Source organism: Sander vitreus, chromosome 21, assembly GCF_031162955.1.
Source record: "Sander vitreus isolate 19-12246 chromosome 21, sanVit1, whole genome shotgun sequence".
Taxonomy (NCBI): domain Eukaryota; kingdom Metazoa; phylum Chordata; class Actinopteri; order Perciformes; family Percidae; genus Sander; species Sander vitreus.
The window spans coordinates 13,255,624-13,268,460 of NC_135875.1; positions in this window are offsets into that span (position 1 = coordinate 13,255,624).

Here is a 12,837-nt window from a genome sequence, read left to right on the forward strand (position 1 = left end):
CATGGCTGGCTGAAATCAGCATAAAATGGTGCAGCAATTTTCTTTTTAAACTCACGTCATGGCTTAGCTGTCAAATTATACGCGGGTTCCACTTTGAGTGTGATCTGAATTCAAATCAGGTTTCTAATCTGAATTTGTGTGGAACATTTGAACTACAGTATTATAAAGTTCAACACCTCAATAAAAAAATGGGGTCAAAAGAGTCAGACCAACAGCATGGCGCCTATTCACATAAATCCAAATTGAAATTCAAATGGTAATGTTCATAAAATCATTTCCCAAAAATGCAAACAAATAAGTGTCTGGGATGAGGGCCAAACTGAAGAAAAGAATAAAATACTAAAAATTAACACTAAAAGTCTAATCGCAATGCAAACTTGCTGTACCATGTTCAACATCTTAGTATAGTGTGTAAGCATGCTAACTTTTGCCAATTAGCAGTAAACACAAATAGATCTGCAAAGATTAATCGATTAATCGATTAGTTGTCAACTCTTAAATTAATCGCCAACTATTTTGATAATCGATTAGTCGGTTTGAGTAATTCTTTAAGACAAAAGTAAAAATTCTTTGATTCCAGCTTCTTAAATGTGAATATTTTCTAATTTCTTCTCTCCTCTGTGACTGTAAACTGAATATATTTGAGTTCTGGACATTTGAGGACGTCATCTTGGGCTTTTGGGAAACACTGATCCACATTTTTCACCATTTTCTGACATTTTATAGACCAAACAACTAATCGAATAATCGAGAAAATAATCAACAGATTAATCGACTATGAAAATAATCGTTAGTTGCAGCCCTAACCACAAAGTAGTGCTGAAGCTGATGGTGGCGTCGATTAATTTGCAAATGCAAATTAGTCTGGAATCTATCAGTTCATTTTCGATTTCAAACTGCCTAATTTGACAGTTTGATCTGAGTTACGTGAGCTGGATGGGTTGCGCTGGACAGACCTACTACAGGACAGTGACGTTCCTCTTTCAGTCATCGTCTTAAACCCGCCCCATATTAGATAAACGGTTGTGATTGGCCAGCACATCTTAGGCCACTGGAAATCTGTCTGAACGGGAGGGGGACCAGACGTGTCTGCCAGAGCAAAGGAATGAGCTTGGATTGGTCTGGCTCTCAGACTACCTTTGAGAAGCCCTCCAGCAAAATGATAAATAATACATGTTCATTATTTTTACATACACTACACTCTAGTGTAGAGATGTGCACATTGACAGAATGTATAGGCCTACCTATAATTATTTTACTCATAATGTTTGGGCCCCCTAACCTTGATGCAAACAATTACAGGATTTGTCTAAAACACCTACACTGGCTTTGGATTAGTAGCAGATTTGCAACAGTAGATATTTGAGAATACCTTACAAATAAAAGATCATGTGTTGCTAAATAACGTAGTAGTAGTAGTAAGTATAAAATGTGACACTATATAGTCAATGAGTAATGTTTTAATCCAAAAAGGTTTGTTTGTCAAAACTCTTTTTCCAACTGTGCCAAAATGATGGGCTTGTTTGCAACAGACAAATGTTTCAAAAAAACAAATGATTCAATATTCATTTACGTAAAATGTGCTGTGAGGAAAACTCAGCAGTTTTAATTCAGCATGATTTGTATGTAATCCTTTCCCTTTTTCTGTCTCACTCAGATTCTTCTTTTTATTTGCCACTTCTTTAGCTGTCAGTTATTTTGTGTAACCATCCATTAAAATATCATCAAAAAACAGCCTTTAAGGAGAGAACTACGGCACACAACGTTCACGCTCAATTTGGAATAATGGCACAAAATTAAGTTTCGATGCAAATGGAGACCTGAAATCTTGAAAACATAGTGGTTATTAGACAGTACTTCACTTGACAGTTGCTGAAGTGAATAATAGATACAATATTGATATATATATAGAAAAAAAAGACAAGATAAAATACACTCTCTTCAACTGGAAACATGCAAGACAGGGGAAAGAGCAGATGATAAAGGTGGAAACAGATGGAATGGCTGCCAGTCCCAAAGAAAAAAAGAGACAGTAACAACATAGGAAACGGGAAAGATTTAGTAATTACTGAGTTCCAGGGCCCCACTGTGCAGCCAAACTATTTCTGAGACCCCAATCTCATAATCCCCTGTCTGCCAACAAAGCGTTTTCAAACTCATTTCCTGAGAGCATCACATCAGCCATAAAACCACAAATGGAGCGGTAAATAGCCTAATAACACCCAAGAGTTTCTTTTTACGGCTGCCCTTTTCTCTTTAGCAGTGGGCAGCCTAACTTGACTCTGCCTTCTGGGAAACGTTCAGCCAATTAAATTAAAGTTAAATGAGCAGGTACAGCGAGACACGGTTGGTTTGTGAGAGAGGAAGGGAGTGAAGCAGGCAGCCAATCAACAGTCAGATAAAGCCAATTACTATTTGGGTGTAGAATAATGTCTTAACTGATGAAGTTGGCTTGGTGATCAGATATAATGTGTCAGCTCATTGCGGTGAAAGGTGGCATTTAAGCTGTTTAAGTGAGGTCAGGTGTAAAAAGAAAAATACGTCGTTGAGGAGTTAGTGAGACAACAATTAGACACGCACTGCTACTGCTGTCTCAATGAAACTATTAAACACCTGGATGAGCTGGCAATCATCTGCTTTATGTTTAACTATCCTAGTTTTTTATTCTAGCACTTAGATGTCTGAGCACTTAAGCTGAGCTCTCAGTGTTGTCAGGGACAAAGCAATGTTGATGGAAACCTGTTGGGCTCTTTACATGCATCCGCTCGTGTATTTACTTGTTTTTTTCTATATCTTTCGCTCTCTCTTCTATTCAGTTCCACCTGCGTCAAACTCTAGCAAGAACTGTAGGATATAGAAGGTCCCTTCAATATTCACATATTGCTGCTCTATAACCCAAAAAGTTAATGTACCTATTGATTGTCACGATAAAGATGTTAAAAAACACTGACTGACACTCACATTGGAATATAATGGGCAGTTAAACACGCCCATGGACACACACACACACACACACACACACACACACACACACACACACACACACACACACTCACTCACTCAAACTCCATATTCACTCACACCTGCCAACATTCATAATCACATATGACACACATCACTAAGCCACAAACCCACTCATCACACACTTACAATCTTTTTACTTTTATTTGGCTTTATTACTATATTAAAGGACAATTCCGGCACAAAACGAACGTAGGGGTTAATAACAGATGTGTACCCACTCGATCGCTCTCTGGGACATGTTTTCATGCTAATCGAATGTGTTTGTAGCTTGAAACAAGCTAGCGCAGACCGCTGATTAGCTTACAAATAGTATTCGCAGCACAGGGAAAGTAAAAACAAATCGCTATTTATACCACTAAAAAGGCTCAAAATATCACCACACTTCAACTGTAACATAATGAGGGCCCCTAAATGTTAACCGAAGCATTGAGAACATTCTAAGTGTATAGACAGTTTATTAAAAAGATAGTTTAGGGACCGTTCGGTATTTATGGAATGGACCACCGGAGGAAAATAGGGGAGCGTCATGTCTTTTTTATTCTTTGCTGAGGGGAGGGTCATCCAACATTTTTCAGTCCAGAGGGGGGGGGGTCTCTGCCCTCCTTCGCTACCAGATGGGTCTGACCCATGAGTTTGCTGGGGGGCAGAGGGAGCTGCCCCCCTGGTGGCTGAAAGGAATGATTGCATTGTTTAAAAAATGAGTTACGTCTACGTTACGAGAATAATTACGTCTGACATGATCAGATATTTTATAAATATCTTAAATAACACAAAACAACTAACTGGTGGTAGGTAATACATCAGATTTCATATACTGCTTTAGTAAAAAAAAGTATTTCCTGGCTGACGATGGAATATTGTTTTATTTCATGTGAATACTAGTTTACTGGAGGAGTAACTTAGTATTTGAAGTAATGCAGTACTGCAGGAAGTGTGCATTTAGTTTCCATGCTTATTTTGTTTCCACAACAATGTTAGTGAGTAAATCTACTGAAATGGCCACCACACCATAACAGAGGAGTGGGATGTGTCAGATGAGAATGCAAAGGTTTAGTCACGTATGTCATAGCTGTAAAAAAAAAACAAAAAAAACAATGGGAATCTGTATATTTACCAAGCGCAAACCAGTACAGAAGTTATCGATAAATTGCTGGGGGAGGGTCATGCCTTTTTTCCAAATCGTTTTGGAGGGTCATAGAAATTATTTTACTGGCGAGGGCAGGGTCATGTCTTTTTTGGCTAAAGGTCCCAAGACTCCTCCGGTGGCCCCTTAAATAAATAACGAACAGTCCCTTAGAAAGACAATAGCTCCCAACACGGCGGCCGCCTGTATATGAGAATGCGACTGTCTTTCTAAACTATCTTTTTAATAAACTGTCTGTACACTTACAATGTTCTCAATGCTTCGATTTACATTTAGGGGCCCTCATTATGCTACCGTTGAAGTGTGGTGATATTTTGAGCCTTTTTAGTGGTATAAATAGCGATTTGTTTATACTTTCCCTGTTCCCCGAATACTAGCGTTGTAAGCTGATCAGCGGTCTGCGCTAGCTTGTTTCAAGCTACAAACACATTCGATTAGCATGAAAACATGTCCCAGAGAGCGATCGGGTGCACACATCTGTTATTAACCCCTAGGTTCGTTTTGCACCGTAATTGTCCTTTAATGATGCTCTTCAGGTCAGTTTAACATTCAGGAATATTTCAGTGTTTATTTAATAGGAATGCAGATGAAGTTGATTGAGTTGATTTTAATTACAGCACAGCATGTTAGATTATGTACTATTTAATAGTTAATATTTATTTTATACTCAGACACACGGACACATGGATAATTTGCAGCTCTTTTGCATTTCCCTCTGATTTCTCTTATACTCTATTGTATTCATCATAAGGGGTTATGTTGTCTTAAAAAAGTGGGTTCTGAATGTATACCAAGTATGTTTGACATTGTGTCCACATTTGCGTGTGTCCACAACAAAACATTTTATTTTTTATTTGCCCATCTCATTTCACACCACCGAGTGGAGTTATTAGGGAAAAACAAGACGAATAGCTAGTAAACAAGGATGTAAACAATGCTGGATTTAAAATACTTAAAAACTCGGCTTTGCAAATGTTTTATGAGGAAGGGAATGCATTGAACACTCTGTTCCACAGGGCATTTGAAATGTGTACACACATTTCTTTCTGCTTTATCCTCCATTGTAAAGAGTGGAAATATGTGTTTGTAAGAGAAGCACTTGTAATACTAACAAGTCCTTTTGGGGAAGCTGAACAATTATTATATATTATAATAAAGAAGATAAAGAAATTACAATGCAACAAACGTAATGTGAATATAATAGTGACAGATTTCGTCACTTTTCATACGAGTTGTACATTAATTCTTAGTGCCCGAATGCTAGTTCAGCTATGAGTCAGTTAATTTCTCTCGCTCATACCTTGTGCAGCCTGTCAAACTTTTTTAAAAAGTTGCCAAATATCAAAGACCTTATAACTACAAAGCCTTACACCTGAACAACCTATGCTGTTCACACTTTCAGCTTGATTTTCTAAGACCGTAGGCATGGAGTGACAGGGTTCACAGTAGGATTTCAAAGGCTCAAAAAAGAAAAGAAAACACCCTTGCACACAACTGCAATTAAGTCACACACAATTTGAGTGTAGACATACACACATGCAGGCAGATGTTATAAGGACTGTAGGCTACACATTGTACTGTACACAACCACACATGCACACATGCTTAAACATGTGTAAGTCAAACACACTTCGAGGAAGCAGCAAGCGCTGGAAATCCATGTGGATTCTCTAAACCAAAGCAGAATCAAAGAGGATGATTTAATTCAAAATGTATGTAGTCAAGACCAATTATGTATCCTGTCTCTCGTCACACACCAGTCGTAAGCCAGGATCGGACAGACTAAAACCCTCCACAGAGTTGAGTTGAGTTGGGACTGTTGTGTCAAAGGAGACATTTCATTTCCTAAGACGTTTAGGACCCAGTGGTTTTGCACTGCTTTAGTTTATGGTTCATTTATATGGGCCAGATGTTGAAGCATGCAGGGGGTATAACTACAGGTTTGACGCACTCCTGGTCCTTATGAAAACATGGTTTTACGACACATTGATGCAGTCATAGATTGTACCATCAATACCGCTTTCGATTACTTCATACAACAGTCCTTCATGCCAAGTCAAAGGCTTTCTGTAAGTCAACAATGCAGTGTATTTCTTTATATTGCTATCTCCCCCGCTGTCTCTTTTATACACACACACACACACACACACACACACACACACACAATGCTGGGTCAGACTAAATATGTTTAATCATTTATGAGTCTCCAGCACTGCTAATGCAAACTGCACACCAACACCCACTTAATACTTAAAGCCTTGTATTGATTGTGGAATTACAATGCTTGTGTGTTGAGGGACATTAGTCAGTGCTGCTGATAATAATAGCATTGCTGATTCCCTCCTATGAAACTAGCTTTAATGCAGCGATTGAATGAAGATCGAGTGGAGGAGATGAGAGGATGCAGGAAGGGATTTGAAAAAGAGGCAAGAGCAAAATAGAATAAAATTCGACATCCAGTGACATTTCATATTCAGCTGGCTTAAAGTGAATTACAGAAACACAACCAACTGGATTTTTTCATAATATGGGCACTTTAAGAGTCTAGGGGGTATTCAGGTACAGTACACAAACACACATACACACAGTAGAAAAACACCACAACTGTGGTTGAAAGTCAACAAAAGACCACTGAACTGGAGAAGAAGCTGCAGGTCTACACTGTGTGCCCTGAGACTCATATTTTTGTTATAGATTAAATTAATGTTATGTAACATTAAAATGTTGCACAGATACTTAAAGAGAAAACATGGTGCTAGGGCTGAAAAGATGAAAAGAGCCTGACTTCTAGGCCTGCATGTCTCCATCTGGCATTTGTGCCATATAATTTATGGTTTTCTAAATTATAGAAATTTGAAGAGAAGAGCTGCACATCTGCTAAAAAAAAGAGAGCTGTATACTAGTATTTAAGAGTCTAGACTCAAAACTACCAATCTCAAAATGATACGTCTGAGTATGTCTGATATAAACTGTAAGAGGCATGCACAGATGGCCAAAGAGTGGCGGAAATAAGATGCCAAACTAATGACTGTGAACGAAGTGCAACTTGAAATAACATAATCTTAACCTAATGCTAGTATGCAATGTCAGGACATCATTTTGAAAGACTTTATTTTATATCAATTTTAACAATCATTGTTTTGTTTCAATTTCTCTCAAGAAATTCTGTACTAATGCAAGAAACATCTACCTTAAGTAGTCATTGCTGCTTATGATGAAACCCAAAAAGCACTATTCATCAGGCATTCACAATGTATTGGATGACATTGATCAGATTATGGCAAAGTGATTAGCATATAAGGGTGCTTTAACATATTGCAATTGTCATTTTCCAGATCTCAGATTCTGTTCGTTCATATACAAATATCCGGTGATTGACATTTTCTCAAAGTGAAGCTGTGCTGAGGACAAATGGAGTTGTGTCACCCTACATCAGAAACAATCGCATTTTCTACTATATAAAACTTAATAACCTGTTGAGGTGGGTCTCCCTCATGGTCACTACTACTTCAGAATTAGTGTGCATCTTTGAAAAACATACCTATATTTATTACCTTTTTCACTCAGTGGAACAGACATGTGCAGAGATATGCACACACACATCAACAACACAAACACTTTGATTAGATATAAGACTTAGATTGCATGCACCACTGCTGAAGCAAATTAATCACAGTTGCAATGTTACACAAGTGGAACATGTTAAGTCCAATGCCAGTTATGACAATTTTTCAGCTAACATTTGGTCATCACTTTGACATGCAAGTTTTTATCTAAAAGATCTCCAAAGGGGTCAAATCATATGTGCCCAAATTTTGAGTGCACTGGTCAAATGATCTACTGTGTTAGTTAAGTAAAGCATTCTCGAAAATCTTGACAACTTATGATATGATGGTAATTTCATTTGGTTAACTAAAGGTCAAGTCCTATTTCAGTATACTGTGTGTGAATGGTTGCAATGACTTAGATCATTTATTGACACTTAAGCCTTGTAATGTAACCTCATTACACTGAAACACAGCAAATAAGTGTTGGTTATCATGGTGATTTGCAAGCATTTGTCAATTTTAAAATACACCTTGCGTTAATGATTCACTGCATATGTATGCGATATAATTATATGAGTTCTGTCTATGATAGAAATGAGCTGACTTTACCATTACAGCAATATACAGAGAAAAGGACACACAGGGTTTTTAAGTAAATGATGTGGTTGTGTGTATCCAGTCTGACTTTTAAACTTCTTGACATTTTTCCATCTCAGTGCACCTTCTCCAAGAGGGCCAGTTTGCTAAGTATTCAAAGAGAGTATCCAAGTCCAGATGTTGCATGCAAAAAATTATCACAAACAGCATTTGTGTACATGACATGGGTCTATGTGTGTGTGTGTGTGTGTGTGTGTGTGTGTGTGTGTGTGTGTGTGTGTGTGTGTGGTGGTAATGGATGGAGAAAGTCAATGTCATTGTCTGTACCAGTCATTAGAGATCCCTAATGAAAACATGGCATGCCCCCAAAGATGTGATTTCTCTGGAGTTGACAGCCATCTTTTACACTGATGCTGCTCTTCTAGAAAGGCTAAATAAAAATATTCCCTCAGTAACTGTACATAATTTATCATCATCACCTTTATTTACCGCTGGTAGGTTGACTGTGAGTGTTTCGAGGGCTTGGAGCCAAAGTTAAGAAGGTTTTGGCAAACTATATCAGTGAGGCAAAACATGAAACTGGACCTAATACCCAACAGTTGTAAATATGTTTGATGATGATATTGTTGTCACATTAACACACAAATGATGAGGTACTACTGTATATGCACTAATACATATATCTAATCATGATCTTTTGTTTGAGATATACTTTAGATAGGAGCTCATGTTGCCCCTGACTTACTCTCATTTTGGCATATTTTAAAACTGGCTCATTCATTCATAAGTGAGAAATAGTTCCATGGGTGACAAAACTACAAACTGGATCTTATATAGCTTCGGTTGCTGAGTGTCTCATTGAAGCGCACCTTAGCAGTAGTTGCATTGGAGTTATGCAGCTCCCATCTGCTATAGCCTTCAGGTCACAGAAGTGTTTTTTTTTCTTACGATATGAGCAGCATCAGACTGGTTCACATTCACATTTGATGATCTTAAATTAACCAATCCATTAAAAAAAAATTTCAAATTCTAAAATGAAATTTATTGAGGACCTCGTATGTTGGATTTGAAAATGTGCGTGTTTAGCGAATCCTAGAGAAAAAGACACTGTGGCAGACAACCACCATTGACACTGAGAATAAATAGGCTGAAGCACCAGAAAGGCCACACTCATTTGTACTGTGATCAGAGTATCAGAATAACATAGGAATATACTATTGCAACATAAAAATAGGTTTTAAAGCCACTTGACTATTTTCTATTTTAACAATTGATAACATGACTACTCGTAGGTAAAAAGAGGTGCTCATAGTGATAAACCCACAGACAATTATCCCCCGACGCTTCAGTTTCTCTCAGCTTTACAGACCAGCAACTTTGCTGTTTTGGTTCACTCTCACCGCTCTCATGGCGTTGTTTTCAGCTGCAGCAGGCAGTTGTTTTCAGCAGACGATGGTCTAAAAACCCATACACTACCTGCCCATCACCAAACAGCAGACAGAGTTAGTGATTAGCTGGTGAACATAGCAGAGCATAAGCATTAGCAGCTAAAGAGCCATATATTTCCCTTAGGAGTTGGTGGAGACACATTTTAACAAAAATGTATATTAGACAGGCAACTAATTGTATCAAGTTTGGCATATTGACCTGCTAGTATGCCAGTGTTGTTTTTACTTGGTTCTTCTGCCCCCCAGTGGCCAAGAAATCAGAAAGCCCAGGTTGATATAATATCATGATGCTCCTTCCGTCAGAATTGTAATAGGTCAGGTTTATAATTGAGAATGTTATAAAATAGCTTATCCATCATAACAGGCACACAGCAAGATATATTATTATGTTTTATTGAAAGGTTTAGGTCATTGTCTCTACTTACTTTTGTATTGCAGCTTCAGAATTAGCCAGACAATTTACTCACTACTGGACACATTGGCTACGTTCACACCGCAAGTCTTAATGCTTAATTTTGGATTTTTTGCTCAGATCCATTTTTTTATTTGGCTGTTCACATTACCTTTTAAAATGTGGCCTATATCAGATTCCAGTATGAACTGTTTGCGGTTTCGAACTGACCCGCATGCGCAAAAGAACAATGACATTAGCTGCAGCACGCTGTTGCACTAAGGTTAGGGAGGTTATGGGGGCTAACTCCCGCCGGCGCATAATTGTGACAAATGTCGATGTAGATTGACGTAAAAGTCCCATCAAATCCGCCTTGGTTGTTCACACTGAAAAAAATCTGACCTGGGTCTGATTCAGGACCACATATGGAAGTGGTCTAAATCTGATTTGAAAAAAAATCAGATCTGGGCAAGATTTGAGTGTTCACACTACTTCTGAAGTAGTCTGACCTGGTTTGACCAGATTTGGGCCACTTTTGCCTGCCGTCTGAACGTAGCCATTGACTGCACTCACTTGCCAAATGCGTTTCTGAATTGCTGCCGTGTGTAGCCCCGGTCCTGAAGTCGACCCAAAGGTGGCTCTGTTTTGCTCCTACTGTAAGTGTAAACTAAACTAATAATAAAGCACTGCATGCTCCTTACGGTCCATACAGTGAAAAACTAGAGCATTGAAGAACAACAAAGAACCATTATCCCACATTGTTCATCTTACACTCATCACTATCGTCACTCATCTATCCACATCACACAATTTGTCATTCCACACTTCATTTTTACACATTTAGGCACACACAATATATTAGATCATATATAGCACACGCACAAAGCTGCACCTCTCAGCTCTCTGGATGTAACACCTTTTACTGTCACTGACAACTTCTAACATTCAAGCATTTACTGCCCTCTTTATCCCTCCTTCTGTTTGCCCATCGTCACGCAGGTATAAGAAGCAATCAGTCGGTACCACACAGATGACGCTTATAAAAATATAAACACGACAGAATATAGGTCGACTGCAATAAATAATGGACTGGAATAGAGACAGACAGACATTTGGGTGGACAGTGAGACAGACTGTGTGGGTATGAAAGATAAAAATATAGCATTCTCTATGGTTCATCCGCAAAAGCCTTAAGTGAACTTCAATACATCCTCTCTCTGCTGCCCGCCTCTTCACCCACACCCACTCCTGTGACCACATTACCCCTGTCCTCTAGAATCTCCACTGGCTCCCTGTTCCCCAACGCATCCAGTTTAAAGTCCTCCTCCTTACTCACAAACCCCTCCATAACCAGGCTGCTTCCTACCTCACAGACCTGCTTTTATTTACTGTTCCACTTGCTTTTAACATGCTTGTTTTATGTGTTGGTTTTATTCTGTTATATCTGTTTTTTAATGTGCTTAATGTGCTGATTTTACTGTAAAGTGTCTTCGAGTACATGTAAAGTGCTAAATAAATAAAATGTGTTATTATTATTATTATTATTATTATTAATAAAAACAAGAGACATACAGACGTATTGCGAAGACTGCCACTGTAATGTTTGGATTGTGTGTGTGTGTGCACGCACGCATGTGGGCGTGCGTGTGTCTAGTGGCAACAAAACAGAACATATGTAATCAGTCCGTTTGCCTTGAAGTCAAAAGAAGATGAGTTTATAGATTTTCTTTGACTGCACCATCTGTCTCCAAAATATAAGGAGCACAAGTGCAAGCATGCGTACCCCCCCCCCAAACACACACACATAAGAACATATATTTGTAGAAAGTGCTTTGGTTCAACAGAAAAGTCCTAAATTCACCCAAAAAAAACATATGGTACAAATTCATTCTTCTGAGTAATTGCTCAACCACTAAAGACTCACTGACATCTGCTTCAGTGTGACAGTTGTCAGAATGATTTGGCCAAAAACAAAGACCATCTAAGCAGCTGGTTACTTCAAAACCAACATAGAAAATTCAATATAGTTTATTAGTGGTGTAGGTCGGTCAGCTAGTCGATCTGTCCACCACTCTGGTCCAGTCTGAAATATCTAGAGCTGCAAAGATTAATCGGTTAATCGTTTAGTTGTCAACTATTTTGATAATCGATTAATCGCTTTGAGTAATTTTCTATGAAAAAGAAGATTACAATTCTCAGATTTTCAGATTCTCAGGTTTCTTCACTGAATATCTTTGAGTTGTGGACTAAACAAGATATTTGAGCACGTCACCTTGGGCTTTGGGAAACAGTGATCGACAGTTTTTCACCATTTCCTGACATTTTAGAGACCAAATAACTAATCGATTAATCAAGAAGATAATCGACGGGTTAATCGACAATGAAAATGATCGCTAGTTGAGAAATATCTTAACAAATGTTGGATGGATTGCAATGACATTTTAGACATTCACACTCCTCAGAGGATGAATCTTTATCAGTTTGGTGATCCCTGGATTTTTCTTTCAGCGCCGCAATGAGGTTGACCTTTGTGGTTTTTAGTGAAATGTCTAAACAACTATTGGATGCATTCCTATAAAATTTGGCTCAGACATTCATGTTCCGCTCATGATGAATTATAATAACCTTGGTGATCCCCTGACTTTTTCATCAGGTCAAATTTTTAGGTTTATAACCAAATACCTG